This window comes from Colobus angolensis, unplaced genomic scaffold (genome assembly GCF_000951035.1).
Source record: "Colobus angolensis palliatus isolate OR3802 unplaced genomic scaffold, Cang.pa_1.0 Scaffold172, whole genome shotgun sequence".
Taxonomy (NCBI): Eukaryota; Metazoa; Chordata; class Mammalia; order Primates; family Cercopithecidae; genus Colobus; species Colobus angolensis.
In genome coordinates this window covers 4,556,768-4,563,517 of record NW_012114844.1, presented here as the reverse complement: position 1 = coordinate 4,563,517, position 6,750 = coordinate 4,556,768, and the positions used below count along the sequence as shown (strand labels likewise).

Below are 6,750 nucleotides of genomic sequence, written 5' to 3'. Positions count from 1 at the left end.
CCCGGTCCCCGTCATAGATGGATACCCTCTGGTCACTTGTTCTCTGCTATCACCAGGCTGTTTGAACTCTCTCCTTGACCCACCCTGCCACCAAACCCTGCTCTGAGGTCTACTCCAGGCATTCGTCTGCTCAGCAAACATCAATCGAGCGCCTTCTCTGTGCTAGCTCCCACTCTTAAGTGCTAGGGGTACTGCAGGGGACAAAACAAAGTCCTCTGCCTCACACAGATGAGTGACCTCTCTCCCCTCTTCCCCATACCCGCACAACTCCAGCCACTCTGGCTTCCCTGCTGCTGCTGGGGGACACCAGTCTCGCTCCTGCCTCCATGCCTGCTGCACTCTCTGTGTGGCTTGCTATCCCTTTTTTTTTTGAGACAGTTTTACTCTTGTTGCCCAGGCTGGAATGCAATGGTGCAACCTCCGCTTCCCAGGTTCAAGTGATTCTCCTGCCTCAGCCTCCCAAGTAGCTAGGATTACAGGCATGTGCCACCACACCCAGCTAATTTTGTATTTGTAGTAGAGACAGGGTTTCACCATGTTGGCCAGGCTGGTCTTGAACTCCCGACCTCAGGTGATCCACCCTCTTTACCCTCCCAAAGTGCTGGGATTACAGGCGTGAGCCACCGCCCCTGGCCAGAACAGCCCTTCTTTATTATACTTCTTAAAATAGCCCCTCACACAAGGAAATTTTGGGGGCAGGTGGATGTGTTCAGTATCTTGATTGTGGTGATCCAAGAGCCAGGAAGATTTGGTCTTTACTTATGCAGCCTCATCTTTCCCTAACCTTCCAGTTGATACTCTCCCAGCTATGGGAAATGCATTCATTCCTGGGGAGCCATGCTCTCTCTCACCTGAAGTCTCTGCACATGCTGTTTCCTGTCTGAAGACACACGCCTCCCACCCTTGCCTCCCAAGCCCTCCTACACAAACTGTACTTCAGCCAGCCAGCTCCTGCCATCCGCCTTTAAGGTTGATGGCATCCTCAGGGAGCCTCCTTAGCACCACACACAAGGCGCGGTTAGGTCTCTGCCCCTGGAACCTTAACTATGGCGTCCAATTCAAGCCTCCGATTTCCCCTTCCCTGGGCAGCTCAAGTCCTCCCAGTGCCTAGCACATTTCATGGTATAGACTAGGCGCTTAGAACGCACGGATGGATGGACTGGATGGATGGATGGATAAGTCTCAATCCCAGAACTACTACTTTCTGGCTCTGGAAAGAGCGGAGGGGCTTCCTAACAGTGTGCAAGAGTGAGCCTGATTCTAAGCACGTTCTTGTCTAAGTCCCACAGCAGGGCTGGGGAAGGGGGTGTCCTTGGGAGGTCCTCTTGGGGTTGGGGAAGACCTGAAAGGACTCCCAGCTCCAGACAAGCCCTAGTTCCTGCCCCGGGAGGCGGGGGCCCTTCCTTCCCCCAGGGAAGCACAGGGACTCTAAGCCGCCCACCTGCTCTGTCTTACCCGCCCCCGTCTCCGGAGAGGGGTAGCGGTGGACTTTTCTCTGGCGGACCCGCAGCCCTCACGCCGGCACAAACTGTGTTTGCGGAGAGACTAGTACAGACAAATCCCCAGTTTTCGGAGCCACTGGCGCCCCCTCATTCCCGCTCCAGCAGCTCCTCCTTTCACCCCTGGGGTCCTCACCGTCGCGCCAGGAAGCCAGGGCCCTGGAATTCCTTTTTCCGGTCCCGCCAGGTCAGGGAAGTCCACGATCACCTGACTTGGACTAACCGCCTCTGCGAGGGCGGGGCCTGCTCCAGTGAGGCTGCGAGCGGACCGTAGCCAACTGGAGGTGCCCCGGGGGCGAAATGCTGGCTTCTCCTCCTCGTCTTCCAGAATCCTTCCCTGGAAAAACCAAGCGCACACCGCCAGTTTAACTGAGGACAGAATTAAGGCATTACGAAAGACAGTGGAAGTTATTTCATTTGTTTAACTTAAGGGAGCAGGATCCCGGGAGGGGGATTCAGGTCATTGCCATGTTTTCCACTGTTAAGCGAATAGCGTTATACACAGCTGCGGGCTGTGGCAAAAGACATTTTAAAAATGATTGAAATCTACTACACATACAGAAAATTGTACCTATTATAAATATAAAGCTCAGTAAGTTTTTATCAACTGTAGACCTCACATAACCAGCACCCAGATAAGGAAATAACTAGATAACTTCGTCAAGTGCATGGGTATTTTATTTCATTTTGATGAATCGTCTAGGTGCCTAACAAAAAAGGCTGTCATAATTAACATGCTCAGGAAAACGCCCTACAGCTTCAACATTAATAGATGCTTAATTTTTGCCAATCTGATGGGGAAAAAATTGGTTGCTTAGATTGCAGTGGTAGTCTGCTTACCCATAACTTTGAGCTAATGGGTAGTCTAGAACAACTAAGTTTCCGACATTGACTTCAAGAGGCAAAAACGAAAAGACAAAACAAAGACAAAAATACATTAGAGAATAAACTAATAACCAGAGAAGAAATTGAATACAGTCGTCCCTTAGTAACCTCAGGATATTGGTTCCAAGACCCCAGAGATACCAAATTCACTGATGCTCAAGTCCCTGAGATAATATGGCATAGTATTTGCGTATAACCTATGCACATCCTTCCGTATACTTTAAATAATCTCTAGATTACTATAATACCTAATACAACGTAAATGCTTTGTAAATACCTGTTATAAAGTATTTATACATTTTTGTTTTTTATTGTTTTACTTTTTCCAAGTATTTTTGATGCACAGTGGTTTAAATCCAAGGATCCAGAACCGAAGATACAGAGGACTGACCGTAGTTTGAACTCTCTCCTCAATTCCATGCCCATCCCATGCACCAGGTGCAGCTGGTTTTATTGTTGCAGGCTTTCAAGTTTTCAAAAGACAGAGCTCATGACAAATAAACTGCTCTATGGAATAGAAAGACATAGAAAGTGTCCCAATTCATGGTAAAATTGAACTCATTTCTGAAGAGTTCTTTTACAAATCACAAGCACTAGCCTGTTGAAAACAACAGTATGTTAAATTACTAGACTATCTTATACCATGTTGAAGAAAAATTTTAAGAACATAAGACCTGTAATCAGAGCACTTTGAGAGGCCAAGGCCGGTGGATTGCTTGAGCCCGGGAGTTCTAGACCAGCTTGGGCAACATAGGGAGACCGTGGTCTCTACAAAAAGATTAGCCGCTTGTGCTGGTGCACACATGTCGTCCCAGCTACCTAAGAGGATGAGGTGGGAGGATCTCTTGAGCCTGGGAGGTGGAGGCTGCAGTGAGCCATGATGGCGCCACTGTACTCTATCCAGCCTGAGGAACAGAATGAGACCATCTCAAAAAAAAAAAAAAAAAAAAAGGCTGGGCACAGTGGCTCACACCTGTAATCCTAGCACTTTGGGAGGCTGAGGCAGGCAGATCACCTGAGGTCAGGAGTTGGAGACCAGCCTGGCCAACGTGGCAAAACCTGTCTCTACTAAAAAAAGAAAAAAAAAAGTTAGCTGGGCATGTTGGCGGTTACCTGTAATCCCAGCTACTTGGGAGGCTGAGGCACAAGAATCGCTTGAACCCAGGAGGTAGAGGATGCAGTGAGCCAAGATCGCACCACTACATTACAGTCAGCCCATGCAACAGAGTGAGACTCCATCTCAAAAAAAAAAAAAAAAGGAAAGTAAGAATGGTTCAACTTTTATTTCATCCTATCAATACGTTAAAGAAGAGAAAAATGGACAGATTTGGAAAACCATTTTTTATTTGAAAAGAGAAAATTAGGAACAGATGAAAACTGTGTTAAGAGTATTTGAAAAACAAAGAAAGCAAATTTAACATCAGACAGACAAAATATTTAAATTGAGAAATAAAGTTAAAAGGTGGGTGGCGTGCCCTTTTATTATCATACTGGAGCATTGTTTCATAGATGCTTGTTTTACCATTAAAGATTGACTATTTAGAGCCTTGGCTCTCACACATTAGAGTGCATCACCATCCCCTGCAGGGCTTGTGAAACCAGCTGCTGGGCCCCACACCAGAGTTTCTAACTCAATAGGACTGAGGTGGGGCCCGAGCATTGCGTGTCTGTTTTCTCAGGTGATGCTGATGTTTCCAATTCGAGACCATGGTTTGAAAATCACTAGTATAGGGCAATATACAGGAGAATATGTTATGAATATACTGGAGAATATGTATATATGTTAACTTACAAATTTCTGTCCAGTAGAAAAGACAACTCCCAAAGATGACATTTGTATGTCCCAATATGATTTTTCTTTTAAGTTGGAATCTTGCTCTGTCACGTAGGCTGGAATGCAGTGGCATGATCTTAGCTCACTGCAACCCCCATCTCCCAGGTTGAAGTGATTCTCCGGCCTCAGCCTCCCAAGTAGCTGGGACTACAAGTGCCCAGCACTGTGCCTGGCTAATTTTTGTATTTTTTGTAGAGACAGGGTTTCATCATGTTGGCTAGTCTGGTCTTGAACTGCTGACCTCAGGTGATCGGCCCACCTCGGCCTCCCAAAGTGCTGGGATTACAGGTGTGAACCACTGTGCCCAGCCGGAGGCCGGCATGAGCCACCACACCCGGCCTCCCTATAGGATATTAACAAGTTTTGTCTCTATCTCAGAATGCATTTCAGAATGCCCTTCCTGGAGCACTACAGACACTGTCTCTCAAAATGCTCATTTACTAGCTTTATCGTGTTGCTGACTCCCTTGGAAACTAAAGAAAATATCTTATACATATTCCTTCATTATCTGTATGAAAGTCAAGCTTTTCACATTGTGAAAATTATACTTCAGGCTGGGTGCAGTTGCTCACGCCTGTAATCCCAGCACTTCGGGGGGCCAAAGTGGCAGGATCACTTGAGGCCAGGAGTTTGACACCAGCCTGGCCAACATGTTGAACCCCATGTGTACTAAAACAAAATCAAAATTAACTTGGCATGGTGGCACACACCTGTAGTTCCAGCTACTTGGGAGGCAGAGGCACAAGAGTTGCTTGAACCCAGGAGGTGGAGGTTGCCATGAACTGAGATGGTGCCACTGCACTCCAGCCAGAGCTAGAGTGAGACTCTGTCTCAAAGAAAAATAAAAAAGAAAGAAAGAAAGTTCTCCTTTGACACAGTATATGCTAATGTAAAGGATATGATATGGTTTGGCTCTGTGTCCCCATCCAGATCTTGCCTTGAATTGCAATAATCCCCACATGTCAAGGGTGGGACCAGGTGGAGATAATTGAATCATGGGGGCGGTTTCTCCCATGCTGTTGTCATGATAGTGAGTGAGTTCTCACGAGATCTGATGGTTTTATAACAGGTTTTCCCCTTTGCTCCGCTCTCCTCTCTCCTGCTGCCCTGTGAAGAGGTATCTTCTGCCATAATTGTAAGTTACCTGAGGACCCCCCAGCCACGCAGAACTGTGAGTCAATTTAAACCTCTTTTCTTTATAAATTACCTAGTCTTGGGTATTTCTTCATAGCAGTGTGAGAATGGACTAACACAGTGTACTAATAACAGCCCAGACAGTAGTATACAGGTGCTACTATACTTTGATGCCAGAGGTATTCCCATGAAGGTCAGGAGCAGTATGTGCTATCATTACCATGATCTAACATTGTTCCAGAGGTTTTTAGGTCAGCAGTTCTCCACTGGAGGTGATTTTGCCTTCCTGGGGATATTTGACAACATCTGAAATCATTTTGGCTGTCACACTGAGGAGTGCTACTGGCATGTAGCAGGCGGAGGCTGGGGATGCTGCTAAACATCCTGTGAGGCACAAGCAGCTCCATGACAAAGAATTGTCCAGCCCAAAACGTCAATAGTCCAGCTGCTGAGAAACCCTAGTCTAGACAAATAAAACATGGGAAATCCATTAACATAAATGTGGGAAAATAATAAACTAGTATTTGCCAATGACAGTCTAGCTAGGAGGTCCAAAAGAAGCACCGGAAGAATGGTTAGATTTTGCAGGGGCTGCATGGTGGCTTACGACTCTAACCCCAGTGCATTGTGAGGTAGCATTGGGAGGATCTCTTGAGGCCAAGTGTTCAAGAACAGCCTGGGCAACATAGTGAGACTGCATCTCTACCAAAAATTAAGGCATCAGCCAGATGTGGTGGTGTGCTCCGAGAGTCCCAGCTGCTGAGGTGGGAGTATCGCTTGACCCCGAGAGTTGGAGGCTACAGTGAGCTGTGATCATGTCACTGTACTCAAGAACATTTTTTTTTTTGAGATAGAGTTGTTCTGTATTGCGTACGGGGTCTTGCTGTGTTGCCCAGGCTGGTCTCGAACTCCTGGCCTCAAGCAGGCTTCCTGCCTTTGCCCCCGAAACTGTTGAGATTACAGGCGTGAGCCACTGCTCCAGCCTTACAAAATAAAAATAGAAAACAAAGAAGGTACAGGATGTTATGCGGCCCGGTGAAAGATGTTGGAAAACAGGTGTGCATGTGACCCCGCTGTAACCGGTTATAAAAGTATCAGGATTAAGAAATGTACTAGGTCTGGCTTTCCCAAGTTTAGATTCCTGCTGAAAGAATGAGGTGGACCTTTTCTTCCTCTGCTCACCTCCCTGCAAGAACCTGGACTGTGCATTTTGACAGGGAGGCTCTTACCTCTGGCAGGCCACGGGGGCACGCAGAGCCTTTTCGTGTGTGTTTTCTGGGCACTTGGGTAAAGACCCCCTGTCCAGGCCTTTGTTTAGGATATTTGGCCCATGGAGGAATGAGGCAGGAATCACCTGGGAGGGGCAGAGGCTTCAACTGGAAGGAGGAGTGACCTGAA

General features: G+C 47.1%; 1 pseudogene; it reads right to left on the bottom strand.

Annotated features, from left to right (window-relative positions):
* Nucleotides 1-6,750, bottom strand: part of LOC105509270 — a 46,091-nt pseudogene that overhangs the window by 14,597 nt on the left and 24,744 nt on the right.